Below are 21,387 nucleotides of genomic sequence, written 5' to 3' on the forward strand. Positions count from 1 at the left end.
TTGTCTGGTCCCCAATCTCTTTCCAACACCCCAACTCCTCCCCCTGTGTCTTCAGCAAACCTCCCTATATCTCAATTTACCTGAATTTTCCCTTCACCTTCTGAACAGCTATATCCTTTCTTGCTGTGTCGTGTGTGTGTGTGTGTGTGTGTGTGTGTGTGTGTGTGTGCATTTATTTCAGCTAATTTCTCATCTCCTTCCCCTTTCCCCACTGCTTTGGAACAGTAAGCAAAACTATGATAGAACTAAAAGAGAGACACACACCCCTAAGAGTTCTGACTTGATGCCAGTTTCCAGAGCTAACAAAGACCTTGAGTTTTCAAATGTATCACAGTCATGCAAGGTTAATACATTACGGGTAAAAGGCATATGGGAATCCTCTGTACTGTCTTTGCAACTTTTCTGTAAATCTAAAATTACTCCAAGGACTTCCTAGGTGGCGCAGTGGTTAAGAATCTGCCTTCCAATGTAGGGGACACAGGTTTGATCCCTGCTCCAGGAAGATGCTGAGGAGCAACTAAGCCCATGCACCACAACTATTGAGCCCACATGCCCCAACTACTGAAGCCCAAGAGCCTAGAGCCTGTGCTCTGCAACAAAAGAAGCCACCACAATGAGAAAGCCCATGCACCACAATGAAGAGCAGCCCCGACTCGCCGCAACTAGAGAAAGCCCGTGTGCAGCAATGAAGACCCAATGCAGCCAATAAATAAGGAAATAAATTTATAAAATAAAATAACTCCAAAATAAACCTCACCTCAGACTAAAAAAAAAAAAGGAAAGAAAGAAAGAAAAAAGCCTTAGATTTTCTCCTTTGGGGGAAATGACTGCATCTGGAGTTGGCTACGTAGGATATAGATACTGTTAGGCCAAAAAACTGTTGTTAAAAGGCAAATACAGGAAATAGCATATATTGGGTATTGGGCAGCCACAGTATTAGAATGTAATAAAGAGGTTTTTAATCCTTATTTCCTATTTTTGAGGAATTTTTCATTGTGTGAGTCTTGGTTGGCAGTAACTACTATTAGAGCTGAAGGGGCAGACTCTCCCATCCTGGACTTGATGATGTGGGCATGTGACCCAGGTCAGCAAATCACATACACACACACACACACACACACACACACCCCGCCCTGCTACAGTGTCAAATAATCACACTTCCTCAGGGGCAGCTGGGAAGTTTCCAGCTGGTGGCAGTGATGCCTGTTCAGTGACAGCGATGGGAGGACAGGGGCAGCAACACGGTGGAGCCAGAGGGGAAATGGTGCTGCGAGCGGCACAGCCAGGGACGGCCTAGGCCAGGCCTCACTGAAGCAGGCCCTGGTGGCTGCCTGCTGCCCGGCTTCCCTTGGTGTCAAGTCTGTTTCTCAAGCCTGCACACTGATCTACTCTATTTCTTTCCAATAAATTCCATTTTTGGTGTTAGTGAGCCAGCTTGCTGTTCCTGCTGCCTGCAATTAAGAACTCTAAAGATACATGCACTAAACTAGCCAGGGCTTCCTTGTGGACCAAATCCAGGGGCGCCACTGTCACAAAACACAAAGCGGCATCCCTGCAGCTATGCAACGTGGCGCCACACCACTCACGTGTATGACAGTGAGAACCGTTCACTAGTGTGTGTCTAGGGCACAACAGGGACGAGGAAGATAAAAAAGGTTTCCTTAGTTACATATTAGGACAACAAAAAACAATTATGTTGCAACCCCAGTACTTTAAACCTGGGCTTTCTAGCACCCAAAGTCTTGCACTCACCCCTCGTGGCTACTTGATATCTGAATAACCTCCGGGCAGCTTGCTTGATAGCTGGAAAATGGAATAACAATGGGTTAACTACTCTTCTGTTATATTTCATGCTCTTTGTCTGAAAAATAGAGACAATAATACCCATTTCGTTGCCTTCTTGCCAGGATTTAAAAATAAAGTCACATCACACAGTGTGTGGCCCATAGTATTTGAGGATTACTACTTCCTTTCCCAATGTTCATGCATTAATTACTTTAGGCTTTGTATGCAGACAAGCTCCTCATCAGATGTCCTGATCATCTTCAGTTGATGCAGTCATCTCAGCCACACTGCACTTTGAAGTAATATGATCTTAGAATACTCGTTCCGATGTTTCTGGCTTCCACGCCTACAATGCTCATACTGTTGCTTTCCACATGAGTAGATCCACTGCGAAGGGAAGGGACATGCTGTGTGTTAACTTGAGAAAAGGACAAATGTTTAAGTGTCAAAGCTTTTACAGGAAGATGGAGTGTAACCTCGTACCTTTTCCACCCAGTCCACCCCATCCGTGTTTACTCTGGGCTCTGACTTGAGGACTTACGTTCATTTGTATGAATTAGCAAAAATCACCGCATACTTGAGCGTGATCAGTTCTAGGTCCTCCTGATAGTAGCTGCCTGAATCACAATGATTCCAGCTACTCTAGAAACGTCTCCTGATACAGGAGTGGAAGGCACCTCATCCAATCTGGGCAAGTCAGAGTCATTTCTCCAGAATTTAGAAGTACTATCATTTCCTAACCAGTCTCAGTGAAGGAGACGTAAATGCAGGAGCCAATGGGGCCCTCATTTTTCCACAAACATACAATGCTGTTCTATTGCACAAGAGAAAAATGAAGCAAGTGTACAGAGAACTGAATCAAACCAACAAACAAAAAAACTAGAGAAGGAACTTCCTGAGTTCCCTACAGAAGCCCAGTTTTTGTCTATAGGTTGCTTCTGAAATATTTCTGCTTTGGCTTTCATGAAATATCTTTCAACGTAAATTCTATGCTGATTTACTGAGTGTCTTTAAGCAGCAACTGAAGTTCTATTCAATTTAGAATTTAACATCAAGACTGGAATACGACAGTTTCCAGACTACGTCAGAAAACTGCAGCATTGGCTGGTCTATGTGGGGCTGAGCAAGAAGCAGGGTGACAGGTGCTCCCTGAGATGGTACGGCAGCCAGAAGTCTCTGTGGTTTGTTAGCACAGAAGGTTGAACTAGTACCTGTCTTCTTTCTTTTTCTCTTTAGAGACTTCGTCTTAGTCTTTCTCCCCCCTCAACTGATTTTTACTAAATTTGCAGAACTGTGTAACTATCACCAAAACCCAGTTTAAGAATATTTCCATCAGCCCAAAAAGATCTGTCATAGTCATTTGCAATAATGGCTCCCAACCCCGGGCAGCCAGTAACTTACCTTCTGTTCCCACAGATTTTCTGGATGTACCACATTAATGGAATCATTCAATATGTGATCTTATACATTTGACTTCTTTCACTGGCACCATGCTTTTGCAGTTCACCCATGTCAAGTGTGTGTCAATGCACCATTCCTCTTTATGGCTGAATAACATTCCCCTGTGGGTTTATCCATTCACCTGCTGATGGACATTTGCACTGTCTGCACTTTCGGGGTATTCTGAACAGAGCTGCTAAGAACAGTCAAGTCTTTGTAGCCACATGCAGACATATGTTTTATTTCTCCCAGGGGTATGCTGCTAGGTTGTTGTTAAATTTATGTTTAACACACCCGTTTTCTTTGGAGAATCAGAATACATGTTCACAGATGATAACACTTTAGGAAACCGAAAAGCTCCTAAAAAGTACTCATTATCTCCTACAGCATTCAATAAGGTGCTGGAAAAGAGAGAGGAAATGCAGTCCATGGCTGCCTGTCTTGCAGGGAACAGCAAGAAGCAAGACTACTGGGTCTATGATTGCCAAATGAAACTCCCAAAGAGAAATTACCACTCATCCAATCAACTAAGGATTTCTCGAGGACTCTGTGATGAATCAGGAAAGAGTGTAATTCAAGACTGTAATCCATTCTAGGGTTCTGATTAAAGCACATTTCTCAGAAGATGCTTCTAAGTGTGCTACTCACATCGAGAACAGTCATTTCAGTGAATGGATGAGTTTACCATCCTATAGTGCAGGTAGTGCAGTTTACAAATACCTGTAAAAAAGAAGTTTCTAACTCTGCTACATGCTCACCACGAGTATAATTTCAGTGAATGAAAGTTTTGCTTTGCATAATGCATGTAGTGCAGTGTTTAAAAACACATGTAAACATATGCTAACTCATATATATGGAACCTAAAAAAATGGTACTGATGAACCCAGTGACAGGGCAAGAATGAAGATGCAGATGTGAAGAAAGGACTTGAGGACATGGGGTGGAGGGTGAAGGGGAAGCTGGGACAAAGTGATAGAGTAGCATTGACATATATACACTACCAAATGTAAAACAGATAGCGGGCTGCTGCATAACATAGGGAGAGAAACTTGATGATGGGTGATAACCCAGAGGGCCGGGGTGGGGAGGGTAGGAGGGAGTCGCAGAAGGGAGGGGATATGGGGATAACATGTATAAGTACAGCTGCTTCACTCTGGTGTACCTCAAAGGGTGGCACAGCAGTGTAAAGCAATTATATTCCAATAAAGACCTTTAAAAAAAAAACAACATGTAAGAAAGAAGTTTCTAGAAGTGCTCCTTCCTTGTTAAGTTGACAAGTGTTACTTCAGTGAAAAGATATTCTAACCATTCAGTAATGATGTAAGAATTCTTTAAAGACATGTATAAAAAAGGAAAGAAAAAAAAATCACATCTTGGAGGCCAACATCAGCACACAAACCCGTGAAGGGTGAACTGGCCAGGGCCCTGGCAACCTCTTCAGTGGCCTCTTTCCAGCGGCAACAAGTGTCTGCACGGATGTCTCCCTTAGAAGAGGAAAGGTTTTCCTGCCACTGGAGGGAGAAAATCATTACTGAGGAGTCATGAGTGCTTGTGGGGAGTGTAGCCACTGGCCTGAGGGCTTTGCTTCACAAAGGCTGGCCTGTGGCCAAACGCAGAAACAGCCCAGCAAGGCCACCTATCCCGAGTGCAGGGGAGAGTAAGTAGCAACATATCGGGGTGCTAAGTAGGAAAAATACAGCACTTCACGGCCTGCAGTGTGGAGGTGGAGCATTAGGGCTCGCAAACTCAGAAACTAGGTAGGTTTGTTATAGAAATCTTTAATTTTAAAAATATTTAGTTTGGGGCATTGTATTTTTTCATTTAACACTGTGAGATGTTTGTTACGGGAAGCTGAATTTACCCCATACCTCGTGACAAGTAACTGACAGCTGTGAGGTCAGTGGTCTCACCATAACCCAGGGGGAGTATAACATCTGTCAGCCCTGTCCTTACTTTGTAGGACTTACTCTGACAAGAAGGAACATAAGTCATTCCAAAATTCTAATTTTAAACCACAACACAAAAGCGCATTCTTTCTCACTTTTACAATCTTGCCCCCACTGACTCCCCCTGGGTATGGTAAATGGCTCTGGGATTGTGCGGGTTACGGAGGGGAGGTAAGAGCCGGGCTGCAGGGCTGCATCAAAGCCCACCCTGGGCTCCACTATGCATCCCTGTGGGTCTTTGGGCAAAACAGCTACATCTCTGAGCCTCTGTTTCATCTGGGAAATGTGGGTGACGCTAACTGCAGGTGGTGGTTTTGTACATTAAAGGAGATAATGTAGATGATGCACAGCGTAGCTTCTTTCTATAAAACAGTGGATGAATATCAGCAATGACTTGCCTCAGGTCCCCAGATAGTGAGGGGCAGGCTGGGCCAAGACGCCAAGTCCCATTCACATCCTTTCCAATGGCATCCTCCTGCTGGGAGGCCAGGAGAGGCCATCATACACGTAACATTTTAAAAATCAGAAGCAATTACCTGGCCCATCTGTGCGACCCACCAAGCAAATGATAGCAGCTCTTGAGGACAGGAAATTTATTTTCCTTTTTCCACACGTAGACTCGCAAGGAGAGGTCGAAGGAAGAGGTGACGACTCGACTCTGGTCCTTGAAATGAAAAACCAAGTGAGGCAGGGACGTGGGCTCCAAAGCATGGAGCTGAGAGGCAGGCAGGCGGGCAGGGCACCACACTCACCACCCACGTGGACGTGATAGGCCTCTGGTGGTCCTGAAAGGCTGCCAGCTGCAGGCTGTGTATGGTGAAGAGAACCAGCTCCGATCTGGACACGAGCAGGATCACCTGAAAGCCATGGCCCTTCATGAGGTGAGGAGGCATCATGGTGTCTGGCAGCAGGAAACTTGCGATCTGTTGTACTTTTTGAAATAAAAACACACAGACTGTCATTTCTTAGGAGCAGCTGGGGTCTGGAATAGACACGCCTCACATAAGATGATGTGGCATAATGAAAACAACAACAACTTTGTGGTCCCACCTGCATTCAGTCCGGACCCATGCATTTACTCCCCTACGCCTCCCGGTCATTGCCTCCCGGTCATCGCCTCCCGGTCATCGGCTCTAAACTGCTGATTTTGATGCTGATTACAGCCTCACAGGGGCTGTAAAGGTTCACGGCCATATGCATGTGAAAGTGACAGTATCTGGCACACAGCGCTATCCAGGGATGAGGCTTCCACCCTGTGTTCTACCCTTCCTCATCTAAAACACGTTGATGTAAGAAATGGCCACATGAGAACTGTGACATTTATGACAAAACTACTGTTGAAGATACTGTCTTTTATACTGTATAGCATTCCCTGTTAAAAAAAAAGTTGATCATTTCCTCATGGAGTTTAGCAGCAGGAAAATAAAATTACTTCTTCTGAAGAATTCATGCATTTTCTCATATCAGACAAGGGGTTACAGTACCCATCCCATTTCCCTTTTTTCCTCGGCTGCTGGGAAGCTCAGTGTAAAATTTATGGTCAAATGATGACACAAAAACAAATGAATAGAATACAAAAGAAAAAAATGATAAGGACCATAGGAAAGGCCTATCAGGGTGATTTGGGGTTTGGGAAACAGAGGTGGTAGGAAAGGAGAGGGATGTGGGTCTTACTTTCCTACTAGACTAGGAGCTCCTTAGGGAAGAGAGAGTTGTGGCTTTTATTCATCTCTGTATGCACTCAGTGCTGAGAACTGTGACTCTGACATAAAATTGTGAAAGAAGAGATAGGGATGAATGGAAGCAGAGAAGGGAGGAGAGTGGACAGTAGCTAATGTCTGAATCCCAGGGCCATGCAGAGGACCCAACACACAGCAAGTACTCAACCACTCCACCAGTACACAAAATCACAAGAAAACATCTGTGGGGTCACTATGATTCACTGAGAAGAAAGAAAAAGTACCCCAAAGGAAACATGAGGAACCTGTGCTTGAAGCACTATAAGGCAGTGGTGGTGACCATCCTGATATGGGCATCCTCACCCAGAACATCCGCTCTATCCCTGGACTTCTTGGCCCCCAGCTCATAGGTGATAACAGCCAACTGCACACCGTTGTCACTTATGTATATCACCATTAGCCTGGCTGCCTCTGCGTGTCAGACGGGTGGGAAGAGTGGCGGAGACGGGAGGCTTGTCTTCTGACGGGCAGAGCAAGGAGTGAGTGTGGAGCACCTGGCAAAATAGCACCGCAAGTCTCCTCATTGCCAGTGAGGGAGGGCACTTCTTCAACCCAGGAGCACTCTGAAAGCCCCTTCCACAGACCCACACCCACAGTGACCTTACTGGGTCTTACAGGATGGCCCATGTGGACCCTCCTTTCCTGACCACAATGACCAAGAGGGAGCAAGGTCAACCCCAGCTCACATCTGGCCAAGAGGGAGCAAGGTCAACCCCAGCTCACATCTGGCCCCGCTGGAAACATCTTGGCACACCAGTCCCAGTGAGGTCAGTGTAATGGGGGAATCAAATAAACAGATTTTCTGTTTTTGAGCAGCTGCATTTCACCATCTTGCTTCTGTTTCCCATGTCTTCCTCTGTCTTCCTTTCCTATCTCCTTGCAGTCTGGCTCCAAACACCCCTTCTCAGCCCCCAGAACTGCTCTGTTGCTGCCTGTTGATCCAGTGGCCTCTCTCCTCTGGCTGCCCCCTGACCACTGGCCTCCCCTGGCTACCAGGTCCCAGCACTGCCCATCCTGTCCAGCTCTGCCACTGCTTCTCTTTCTCTATCCTTCCTTGTCTCAAGACCCTCTCCAGCTGCCCACTTTTTACTCTGGTCTAATTTTCAGCCTGGCACCCAGGCTGAGCATCTCTGAGTCCAAGAATCTCTCACAGAGGCAGCCACTCTCCCAGGCCAGCTGTGTGCGGGCCTGCAGGTGACGGACACTATCCCCACGCTGTCAGCACCTCCTCTGTGCCTGACCTGCAAACTCTCTTCCTCACTCCTGTGGAAGCCTGTTCTCAGGCCACCAAATACCTCATGATCATTTCCACCAGGAGGGCCCTAAGGCCCCAAACCTCTTCAGAACTAAACTCTGCCATCTCCAGCTGGGCAGCTGACCCCTTCCAACCTGTGGGCAACATGGGAGCCTAGAAAGAGTAGAGGCTCCTGGGAGAGGCCAGCACAGCCATCAACCCAGCTGGTGGCCCTGAGAAGGGGTTCACTGCTGTGAACAGCCACGGATGACTCATCGTCATCATCCTCACGGCTATGGGACTTGGTCCTACGTGAGAAGCTGCCCCCAGATGCACCCCACAAGCCTAGGGCACAGGACCCGTCACCCTGTATACATAGAGCCAGGCCCCTCCCTCAGGCAAGGGACACAGCCCACCACTGACCTTCGGGCCCAGGTCTGAGTTCTGGGTTGATGCAAACACCCACTGCCGGTCAGGAGAGCAAAGGAGACTGGTGGGGTTGTTGGGAAACACGTTCACTCTGGAGAGTGGCTGCAGCTGCGGCACCATCAGCGTGTAGAGTGCCCCTTCGGCACAGGCGGCCTGCAAGCAAGAGAACAAAAATGGAATCAAGAACCAAAAAGAATCGAAGAGAAGGTGTCCAAGAAGAGAAGCGAAGATCTAATAAACACATAAGTGAGTTTCGTACAAAGGAAAAGTTAAATAATTAACAGACATTTAAAATTCATGTGCAATGAAACTTTTTTGGAAATAAAAGAAATCCTGGGAATTTGAGCTGGGATGGTCATCACAGACATGTCACAATACAACTACTACGCTTTAAATATTTCAAAAAAGTCTTTTAGGCCTTTGATTTAAAAAGTCCAGTGTCTAACAAAAGAAATAAGGATGGCTGTAGACTTTTCAACAGAAATATACACTGTGGAATGATATTTCCACAAAATTCAAGGAAAGCATGAGCCAGGGATTTAGTGCCCAGCCAGGCCATCCTTCAAGCATCAAGGCCACAGAACAGCAGCGTTAAACATGCAAGAACTGCATTCCTGAGCACTTCCTCGGGAACTGACTAGGGGATGGGCTTCATCAAACCACAAGATACAAGGAAAAGGTCACCAAAGAACTGCTGTGGTTATGAAATATATTAAACTGTAGATCAAAGAGCTATTAAATAAAAAAGTGGACACAAGGGAACAACAGTGTATAAATACTGTATGGTCTCAAAAAAGTTGGAAATATACATCTTAAAAAATGAGAAGAAAGATCAAAATAGAATAATTCAACTACCGTAGGAGTAAAGGAGTGTCATCGAAAGTTAACAAATATAATAGGAGACAGGCCATACCAAGGAAAAAGGAGAGAGACAATGTTAAGATAAAGAAAACCACTACAACAAAAATACAAACCCGCCTATATGACAAAAGATATCACCCCCTAACCCAACACACAGATTAAACAGGAAGAAAACAGATGTGGAGAAAGGAGCCTGGTAATGAACCACATCACATAGCAAATGTGAGATAAAACGCAAGGCGATATCGTGCAGTGTAAATGGCTTAATTCACTTATTCAAATAAAATGATTTTCAGATTGATGAACAAAAGAAAACACAACTATCTATATTTTCTTTTTTTGTGACATCTTTGTCTGGTTTTCGTATCAGAATGATGGTGGCCTCATAGAATGAGTTTGGGAGTGTCTCTCCTTCTGCTATATTTTGGAAGAGTTTGAGAAGAATACTTGTTAGCTTTTCTCTAAATGTTTGATAGAATTCGCCTGTGAAGCCATCTGGCCCTGGGCTTTTGTTTGTTGGAAGATTTTTAATCACAGTTTCAATTTCAGTGCTTGTGATTGGTCTGCTCATATTTTCTATTTCTTCCTGGTTCAGTCTTGGAAGATTGTACTTTTCTAAGAATTTACCCATTTCTTCCAGGTTGTCCAATTTATTGGCGTATAGTTGCTTGTGGTAGTCTCTCATGATCTTCTGTATTTCTGTGGTGTCGGTTGTTACTTCTCCTTTTTCATTTCTAATTCTGTTGTTTTGTGTCTTCTCTCTTTTTTTCCTGATGAGTCTGGCTAATGGTTTATCAATTTTGTTAATCTTCTCAAAGAACCAGCTTTTAGTTTTATTGATCTTTGCTATTGTTTCCTTCATTTCCTTTTCATTTATTTCTGATCTAATCTTTATGATTTGTTTCCTTCTGCTCACTTTGGGGGTTTTTTGTTCTTCTCTCTCTAATTGTTTTAGGTGTAAGGTTAGGTTGCTAATTCGATATTTTTCTTGTTTCTTGAGGTAGGATTGTATTGCTATACACTTCCCTCTTAGAACTGCTTTTGCTGCATCCCATAGGTTTTGGGTCATTGTGTTTTCATTGTTATTGTTTTCTAGGTATTTTTTTATTTCTTCTTTGATTTTGCACAGCAAAAGAAACCATAAACAAGACAAGAATACAACCCTCAGAATGGGAGAAAATATTCATCAATGAAACAACTGACAAAGGATTAATCTCCAAAATATACAAGCAGCTCATGCAGCTCAATATTGAAAAAACAACCCAATCAAAAAATGGGCGGGAAACCTAAATAGACATTTCTCCAAAGAAGACATGCAGATGGCCAAGAGGCATGTGAAAAGATGCTCAACATCACTTCTCATCAGAGAAATGCAAGTCAAAGCCACAATGAGGTATCACCACACATCAGTCAGAATGGCCATCATCAAGAAATCTAGAAACAATAAATGCTGGAGAGGGTGTGGAGAAAAGAGAACCCTCCTGCACTGTTAGTGGGAATGTAAACTGGTACAGCCACTATGGAAAACAGTTTGGAGGGTCCTTAAAAAGCTAAAAATAGAACTACCAAATGACCCAACAATCCCACTACTGGGCATATACCCTGAGAAAACCATAATTCAAAAAGATACATGTACCATAATGTTCATTGCAGCACTATTTACAATAGCCAGGACATGGAAGCAACCTAAATGCCCATCAACAGATGAATGGATAAAGAAGATGTGGCACATATATACAATGGAATATTACTCAGCCATAAAAACGAATGAAACTGAGTTATTTGTAGTGAGGTGGCTGGACCTAGAGCCTGTCACACAGAGTGTGTAAGCCGAAAGAGAAAAAGAAATACTGTATGCTAACTCATATATATGGAATCTAAAAAAAATGGTACTGATGAACCCAGTGGCAGGGCAAGAATAAAGATGCAGATGTAGAGAATGGACTTGAGGACATGGCGGGGAGGGGAAGCTGGGACGAGGTGAGAGAATAGCAATGACATATATACACTACCAAATGTAAAATAGGTAGCTAGTGGGAAGCTGCTGCCTAACACAGGGAGATCAACTTGATGCTTGGTGATGACCTAGAGGGGTGGGATGAGGAGGGTGGGAGGGAGACTCAAAAGGGAGGGGATATGGCGACATATGTATAAATACAGCTGACTCACTTTGTTGTACAGCAGAAACTGGCACAACAGTGTAAACCAATAATACTCTAATAAAAAAAAATGACTATATTTGGACCTTTGCACCCAATAATGGAGAACACACTGCCCTTGCAAGCACACACGGACATTTACAAAAACTGAATATAGAGTCACAAAGAAAACTTAATAAGTTATGTATGGCAAAGTAATACAAACAATATTCTCTAATCACAGTGATATAAAACTAGAAATCAATAGCAATATTAAATAAAACAGACAAGGCACTAGCTAATATAATCACAAAAAAATGGGAGAAAGGTCTTATATACAAGAAGAAATGACAAGAGGGAAACAAATGTTCAAATAGAGGAAATTTAAAGAAAAAAAACCTTAAGAGAATATCCTAGACAATTGTGTGCATAAAAAATTGAAAACTTGGATATATTGGGCAGTTCCCTAGAAAAATACAATATATCAAAATTGATCCCAGCAGAGACAGAAAGGCTTGAGCAGACCAATTTCCATAGATGAGAGAGAGAAAACTACCAGACAAAAAAGTATCCAGCACCAGATGATGTCAAAGATTAATTCTACCAAACTGAAAAGTATGTAATTTCAATGTAACTTAAATTGTTCCAAAGCATTAAAAAAGAAGAAAAATGTTCAGATTTCTTTCATGAAGAAAGCAGAGCCTTTATATGTAACCCTGATAAAGGAAAGTCCCCAAAGAAGAACTACAGAACAATCTCACATACACAGATCCAAAATCCTAATAAAATATCAGCATTTAAAATACATCAGTACATTAAAAGGAAATGCATGGATGACATATTTTAAAAATCCAATATTTCACCATAACAATAGAACTAAGGAGAAAATCCTATATCTCCATGCTGAAAAAGCCTTTCACAAAATTCAACATTCAATCCTGATTTTAAAAACTAATATTAAGGGACTTCTCTGGTGGCGCAGTGGTTAAGAATCCACCTACCAATGCAGGGGACACAGGTTCGAGCCCTGGTCCGGGAAGATCTCACATGCCACGGAGCAACTAAGCCCATGCGCCACAACTACTAAGCCTGCACTCTAGAGCCCACTAGCCACATCTACTGAGCCCTCATGCCTAGAGCCGGTGCTCCACAAGAGAAGCCACCACAATGAGAAGCCTGTGCACCACAACAAAGAACAGCCCCCACTCACCACAACTAGAGAAAGCCCACATGCAGCAACAAAGACCCAATGCAGTCAGTAAATAAACAGAGAAAATTTCTTTAAAAAATTTTCAAAAAACAAAATAATTAGTTTGGTGCATTGTATTCTTTCATTGTAAGATGTCTGTCACAGGAGGTTGAATTTACTGCATACCTCGTGAGAAGTAACTGACAGCTGTGAGGTCGGCGGTCTCACCATAACCCAGGAGGAATATAAAATCTGTCAGCCCTGTCCTTACTTTGTAGGACTTACTCTGACAAGAAAAAACATGTCATTCCAAAATTCTAATTTTAAACCACAGCATAAAATCACACTCTTTCCGACTTTACAATCTTGTCCCCCTGACTCCCACTGCCGCCTGGGTTTGGTAAATGGACCTTGTACACAAATAGAATTTAACTTGAAATGAGCCACTGACCTACATGTAGAACAACTTCCAAATAACCCTTGGGACAGAGAAAAAGTCACACAAAGCCGAGTCAAGGTGGCAGGGTGCTGGCTTCTCATTTGGGGGCCCATTCAGGTTGTTGGCAGTTCAGGACATTGTGGCTGCAGAACTGAGGTTTCCCCGCCCGCTAGCTGTTGGCAGAGATTATTCTCATTCCCAGGCCCACTGACAGCCTGGCAGCTAGCACGTAAGGCCCCTGTGCCCTCGCTTCTCTGACTTCCCCTTCTGTGACCAGCCAGAGAAAACTGTCTGCTTTTAAAGTGCTCATGGAATGCGTGTGGGTCCACCCAGATCATCTCTCTTTAGCCAGGTAACAGAAATTTCTCCTCTGCTCATAGCTTTGGCCATTTCTGTTTGAAATTCCACACATTTTTGCTTGATATATATTTTAGGCTATATTTTGGAGGTGCATTAAAAATTAGCCTTGCCAGGGACTTCCCTGGCAGTCCAGTGGTTAGGACTCTGAGCTTCCACTGCAGGGAGCGCAGGTTCAATCCCTGGTCAGGGAACTAAGATCCCACGTGCTGCATGGCGTGGCCAAAATAAATAAATAAATAAAACCACCACCAACAAAAACATACACACACAAAAAAACAAAACACAACAACAACAACAAAACGCAAAAAACAAAAAACAAAACCAAAACCAAAACCAAAATAAACAAAAAAACCTACAAAGCAAAAATTAGCCTTGCTGTATCTTCCTGGGAGGTTGATCTAATTATTATTCTGAAATGACTGCTAAGATATAGTAAAGACTTTTATCATCTCGTCTTCTCATCTAACATTACTAGCTGTGTTAGCTAGCTTCTGATTAGCATCTCCAACGCCCATCATTTTCTCATTCTTTTAATTCCAGACATCCTTAAGTGTTCTCTTTTAGATGAGTCTTGCATTAGTTTCCTAGGAGTGCAGTAACAAAACAAGGTGACTTATAAAAACAAAAATTTATTCTCTCACAGTTCTGGAGGCTATAGGTCTGAAATCAAGGTGCCAGCAGGGCTATGCTTCCTCTGAAGGCTCTAGGGCTTTCCTTGGCTTGTAACAGCACATCCCAATGTCTGTAGTGTCTACACATGGCTTCTCTGTGTGTGTGTGTGTGTGTGTGTGTGTGTGTGTGTGTGTGTGTCCTCTCCTCTTCTTATAAAGATACCACTTGTTAGATTAAGGGCCCAAACTAAATCTAGGATGATTTCATCTTGAGATCCTTAAATATATGGCAAATGCACCATTTCCAAGGAAGGACGAAGAAGGTCACATTTTGAGGCCCTGGGCAGACCTGAATTTTGGGGGAATACTCTTTTCCGTACGCTGTTGGTACATGTGTAGTCAGCAGTCTCCAAAATTTGAGCCAAATTTTGGTTAGGGATTGATCCTGCCCCATCCTCCAACAGGGCAACCTCAAGAAAATCAGTCATTCTGGTATAAAATCTGCCAACCTCGGCCATGCACAACACACGATCAAAGTGAAAGTTATAGTTATATCTGGGCTCTTGTGGTGACAGAGGTGATCACAGGTCCAGAACCCATGACTCTTTGTTGTCAGGTAGGTATTGTGCCTCAGGAGGTGGAGGTAGCATCCTGCAGGCTCTGCAAAGCCACTAAAGCCTCCTTGCTAAGACAGAAATGACACCTTCAGGGTGAAGGCAGGCCTGGTCATCTGGTGCAGGAGGAAGCAGCTTCCCATTGTCCTCAGACCCTTGCCACAGGCAATGACACTAGAGTAGGCCACGCTTTGAGTAGATAAGAAAAGGAATTCTCACACTGTATAGATAGCACTGCCACCACCCCATGCCATGTGGTCCACCAGAGCAGTGCTGCTGCCTGTACCTTAACCAGGTATCCCTGATAGAGGAAGGACCCAACAGTCCACACAAATGGTTAACCTCCAGGCAGTCAGCTTAGCCCTCAATGCCTAGCCAACAACCAGCCCTGAACATGCATGTTTACACTCTCAGGCCATGTGGTGTGGCCATGTGGCCAGTGAATGCAGAAACTAAATTCTTATCCAAGGTTTCCCCCTTTGGGATGAAGACCTCAGGACCTCCTGCCCCCCAGACATCCCAAATATTAATGACGGTCACACATGTCTCCACATATACCAGGCACCTCTATCCACTTTGCAGACCCAGGCATTACCTACAGTGACCAAGACTCTCATTTCACACAATACTGAGCTCCTGAGCAAGTCACCCCAAAGAACTTCCCTTCATCTGCCAATTTAACGCAGGCTAATTGGTATGTTTAATCTTCTTGGACAATTTAAGGAGCTTAGACCGTTCAATTCTTCATAAACTGCTCCTAACCTAAATGCTAAAGTCACACATTTTACTTCTATATATAGTTAAAAGTCCATAAGGGATTGTTGTTGCTGTTTTATACAGTTGATACTCATTTAGATTTCCTCATATTTCCCACAGTTTTTGCTCATAAATCTTTCCTGCTTCTCTGAAATTTCATCTGTGGTCACTTTCCCTTTGATTGAAGCAGTTTCATTAGTATTACACTGAAGGTAGTTTTATTTCCTCTTGCTGCTTCTAAATAGATTTTTCTTAGTCTTCAATGATCTCAGTTCACTCTGATGGGTCTCTATGCAGATTTATTTTTATTTACCCTGCTTGGGGTTTGCGGGGACTTCCTGATTCCATGGATTAACGTCCTTAGTCTAGTTTGGAAACATATGTACCATCATCTCTTCAAATGTTTCTCATGCCTCCCTGCCTCACCTACTCTTAGGACATCAAAGAAACAAATAGTAGAATTTTTCATGGATCCTTTATGGCCTCACCACTCAAAGTGTGTTCTGTGACCTGATAGCATCAATATTCTCAAGAAGCTTCTAAAAAACTCAAAAATCTCAGGCATCCCCAGGGACCCACCGAATCAGAATCTTCATTTAAACAAGACCCCCCACTGATTCACATCCCATTCAAGTCTGAGAAACAGTGGTCTCCATCTCTCAGCCTCTCTTCTACATTTACCACTCTTGGTATCCCCATTCCATTCCAGAAAATTACTTTGATAGTCCAGTTCACTATTCTTTTATATTCTTAACTTCTTAATTGATATATATAATACACATGGAAACTTGCACAAAACATAAACGTAAAAAAGCTCAGTAACTTATTACAAAATAAATGTTCATGTTGCTACCAAAGTAAAGAAGTAGAACACTGCCAGTGGCCCACAAGCTCCCCTCACCCTCCCCGGGCTTTTGTGTGATTCAACTGTCCTGCTATTAAATTCATCCACTGAGTCCTAACCTTTGTTATTCAGTTCTGCTATGCTAGAATTTCCTTCTACTTGGTTCTTTTCCAAATCTACAACATCATTTTTCATGGCTTTAAGTTCTCTGTTGAAATTTCTCTCCCTGAGCAGAGCAACTATATGCTTGCTAGTGTTTAGAGCTACTAACTGCAATATCTGAAGCCCCTGGGGCTCTACTGACATTGTCTGCTGCTTATCCTGCAGGTCCTAGTTCACATTATCTCCTTTTTTTTTAAATTTCTATTGGAGTATAGTTGATTTACAATGTTGTGTTAGTTTCAGGTGTAGAGCAAAGTGATTCAGTTATACATATACATATATTCATTCTTTTTTAGATTCTTTCTCATATATGTTATTACAGAATATTGGGTAGAGTTCCCTGTGCTATACAGTAGGTCCTTGTTGGTTATCTATCATATATATATAGCAGTTGCATGTGTTCATCCCAAGCTCCTGATTTATCCCTCCCCACCATTTTCCCCCTTTGGTAACCATAAGTTTGTTTTTGATATCTATTAAGCCTGCTTCTGTTTTGTAACTAAGTTCACTTGTATCTTTTTTTTTTAATTAGATTCCACATATGAGTGACATCATATGGTATATGTCCTTCTCTGTCTGACACATTTCATTTAGTATGATAATCTCTAGGTCTATTCATGTTGCCGCAAATGGCATTATTTCATTCTTTTTTATGGCTGAGTAATATTTCCTTGTATACATGTACCACATCTTCTTTATCCACTCCTCTGTCAATGGACATTTAGGCTGCTTCCATATCTTGGCTATTGTAAATAGTGCTGCAATGAACATAGGGGTGTGTGCATCCTCTCGGATTATGGTTTTCTCCAGATATATGCCCAGGAGTGGGATTGCTGAGTCATATGGTAGCTCTATTTTAAGTTTTTTAAGGAAGCTCCATTCTGTTTTCCATAGTGGTTGTACCAATTTACATTACCACCAACAGTAGGAGGGTTCTCTTCTCCACAGCCACTACAGCATTTACTGTTTGTAGACTTTTTGATGATGGCCATTCTGACGAGCATGAAGTGATATCTCATTGATGTTTTAGCATCATGATTTGCATTTCTCCGATAACTAGTGATGCTGAGCATCTTTTCATGTGGTTTTTGGCCATCTGTATGCCTTCTTTGGAGAATTGTCTATTTAGATCTTCTGCCCATATTTTGATTGGGTTGTTTGTGGTTTTTTTGACAGAGAATTCCATAAGCTGTTTGTATATTTTGGAGATTAATCCCTTGTCAGTTGCATCACTTGCAAAAATTTTCTCCCATTCTGTGGGTTGTCTTTTCATTTTATTATAAACAAAAGTTTAATAGGTCCCACATGTTTATTTTGTTTTTATTTCCATTACTCTAGCAGATGGATCATGTGATTTATGTCACAGAGTGTTCTTCCTATATTTTTCTCTCTGAGTTTTATAGTGCCTGGCCTTACATTTAAGTCTTTGATCTATTTTGAGTTTATTTTTGTGTATGGTGTTAGAGAATGTTCTAATTTCATTCTTTTACACGTAGCTGTCCAGTTTTCCCAGCACCACTTATCAAAGAGACTGTCTTTTCTCCATTGTATATTCTTGTCTCCCTTGTCATAGATTAATTGACCACAGGTGCATGGGTTTATTTCTGGGCTTTCTATCCACTTCCATTGATATGTATTTCTGTTTTTGTGCCAGTACCATACTGTTTTGATGACGGTAGCTTTATAGTATAGTCTGAAGTCAGGGTGTCTGATTCCTTCAGCTCTGTTTTTCTTTCTCAAGATTGCTTTGGCTATTCAGGATCTTTTGTGTTTCCATATAAATTTTAAAACTTTTGCTCTAGTTCTGTGAAAAATGCCATCGGTAGTTTGATAGGGATTGCACTGAATCTGCAGATTGCCTTGGGTAGTTCACATTATCTCATCTCACATGCCTACTCTGCTCTGAGTGCTGAACACTGTATTTGAACAGAGAGGCCTTGGGAGGTGTTAACCTCCAGAAAGGATTTTCACTCACTCCTACCTGGTAACTGGGCAGCTGCAGCCAGTGCAGGGACCGTTTACTTTCAGACCACCCTCACCCTTAGGTTGCAACTTGATAACCTGCCCAAAGTAAGAGACTTCACAGGGCCCCAAACCTTGGTGGCCCTGCACTCCAACTTTTCTCTACTTGGCTATTAAAGCTCTGCTCATCCCCTTAGCCTTGAAGTAAACATCTCCAGAACAAAGGCAGCCCCAGTGTTAAGCTCAACACTTTGATTTCTGCCACCTTCTGAATCTTGGCTTAGAAACCATTTGTTCTTTTTAACTCTCTGACCTGATATATATTCTAATTTTTCTAATTGTCCTTTACCAACAAGTAAGTGTGAATCATGTGCTCTACCATTCCCAGGAGAGAATCATAGTGGCTTCCTCTTCAACTGTACAATATATTCGCAAATTGCTGTGGAGATGTTAATTACACTTATTCCAAAGTCTTCTTTAAACAACTATAGAGTTGTTTATATGAAATCTGTTTCATCAGGTCTTACTTTTCTTGTTTACAAGCTTAGTTCATTTACAGAGTTAGTTCTGTTTACATATGAAACTTTTCCTGGATGTCTGTTCATCTTGATATTTGGGATGCCAGCTTGCCCATACTTTCAAAGACCTCCTTCCCTCCAGGATGGAGGCCACTTCCTCCATCTGACAGCTTATACCCACTTTCACTATTTCTCTGTGGTCAAATGCTCCCTCCCAATGCCTAAGAATCACCTCTAAACCAAATGTCCTGACAACAGGAGGCCTGCATCATCTCAGGCAAATGCTTGCATTCTGTCAAACATGCCTCAATTTTCCTTTGAGTTGGGCCCTCACAGAGACTTGAAAAGGGGGAAAGAAGGGTGAGAATGCAGTAGGGAGAAGGAACTGCAAGGGGAAGAATGACTATGAGCAGGACCAGGAAACAGGAAAGCAGGAGCCCGTGGATAAAAAATCACAGCCAGCCCCCAGGGCAAGGTGCCACCCGGCACAGTGGTCTGGTGCCAGGTCCACAGACCCTGGGAAACAGCAGAGACTCCTGGGAGCCGGGTCACTCACCAGCAGGAGGGGGCCCTCTGGAATGTCACAGGCCTCCAATGAAGACGAGTACGTAGGCAGGGAGAAAGAGGCTTGCTCACACCCTTCCTCTGCTTTCCATACTTTGATCAGTCCCCACTTGTCCACGGTGACAACCAGTTGCAGCTGAGGGTAGGTCACCAAATTCAGCAGAGCCACAGGCTGCAGAGGGCTCGACCAGATCTCCGTGCCCTGGACAACAGCAAGATTAACGTAACAACTCACATAGACCCCATTCATTTCCTAAACATGTATTATTTTCATTCATTCAACCATCACCCAGCTCACACTGGGGAAGTGTAGGTGGAAAGGGTGTGATCCCCATCCTCACAGGATGCACAGCATGGTGGGGAACACAACACAGAAGAAATGTTCCACCACAGAGGAGACAGGTGCATCTGGGAGGAAAGCAGTTGCTGAGCATGGGTGTGGACACTGCCTGGGATTGTGCCATTGCAGGGGGACTGACGGTGGGGTCTTTTGTGAGCATGGGCACAGCATGTCTGAAGCATTCCTGGTGGTTACCTACAGCTCAACTGAAGAAGGCTGCACAGGGAGGCAGGACCCAATACTACCCACCCTGCCTGGGACCTGGGCTGTATTCAGAACCAGGGCTGTGCAGGGCTGCATACAGAGAACTCCCACTTGGAGCATCTCACTTGGTCCCCAAGGAGCCCAGGTTTACAGATAAGCACATTCGGGCCTGTGGATGTAAACAGCTTCTGTTGCATATCTGCAGCTGCCTGCTCAGAACACACCCTTCCCAGCAGTGCGCCCAGCAGTGCCACCACGGGCCAGGCCTGGCCAAGGTCCATGCCCTGTCACGGCCATTAGCACAGAGGAAAACAACTGGTCCAAGATGGGCTGATTCCCAGATACACAGTCTCTCTCAGGATTCTGATAGTTAGAACAATGAGGTAGATTAGGAAGAAAAAAAAAGATGGCAGTGAAGTAGAGGGTGTGGAATGCATCCCTCTCCGCAGATGCATTGGGAATGTACCAAAAGACACAATAATTCCCATAGAGAACCAACTGAACACCAGCACACGACCTCGGACACCAGAAAGGATTGTAAGGATCCTGACATAACCGGTAGGGAGGCATCTATGATGGCTCAAAGAGGGTGAAGCGGCAGAGCTGTGGCAGATGGGAGGGAGTGAGAAACACATGGAGGGTCCACACCGCAGCTCAGCGTTCCTGGACTGAGACGTTGATTCACAGCTGAACAGAGGGTCCAGGAGTAGGAATGTGGGAACTGGAGAGCTGATTCAGAGTGAGAAAAATTGTTACCAGTAAGGTGACGGACTGAGAGGACAGGAGGGAAGAGGCCCACAGCGAGGAGTGCTTGCCCCTGAGAGCTGCCTGGCCACTATGGCTGCTGGATGCTGCAGGCTCATGGGCGGAGGGGAGGAGCCATGGGCATAGCCTCTCTTTCTCTTTCGGCACCTGCAGCAGCAGTGGAGGGACCCCCTGTGGGCCACCTAAGGCGCTCAGGAATAACAAGCACCCTCAGGCACTCGGGCGGGGCTAGATTAAAACCCCTTGGAGCACTGGCAGCAGGGAGGCTGCCGAGAAATAAACAAACAAAAAAACCCTGAGAAAGGCCCAACTCTGAGACTTTCTGTTTACACCTGAGCCACCGGCGTCCGTCTGCAACAGGCACTTCCAAGCCCAACTGAAACAACAGTGCGCCACTGCTCACTCACTCCCAGGGGAAGGAGCCACTACTGTACCCTCTCCCTCCCCACACACCAATACTTACAGACGAACAATAAAGGAACCTCTG

At 43.8% G+C, this 21,387-nt stretch overlaps 1 pseudogene; it reads right to left on the bottom strand.

The window, feature by feature from the left end:
• Positions 1 to 1,778: 1,778 nt before the first annotated feature.
• Positions 1,779 to 20,416, bottom strand: LOC130844458 (F-box/WD repeat-containing protein 12-like; annotated as a pseudogene).
• Positions 20,417 to 21,387: the final 971 nt, after the last annotated feature.

The sequence above is a fragment of the Hippopotamus amphibius genome, chromosome 2, assembly GCF_030028045.1.
Source record: "Hippopotamus amphibius kiboko isolate mHipAmp2 chromosome 2, mHipAmp2.hap2, whole genome shotgun sequence".
NCBI classification, from domain to species: Eukaryota; Metazoa; Chordata; class Mammalia; order Artiodactyla; family Hippopotamidae; genus Hippopotamus; species Hippopotamus amphibius.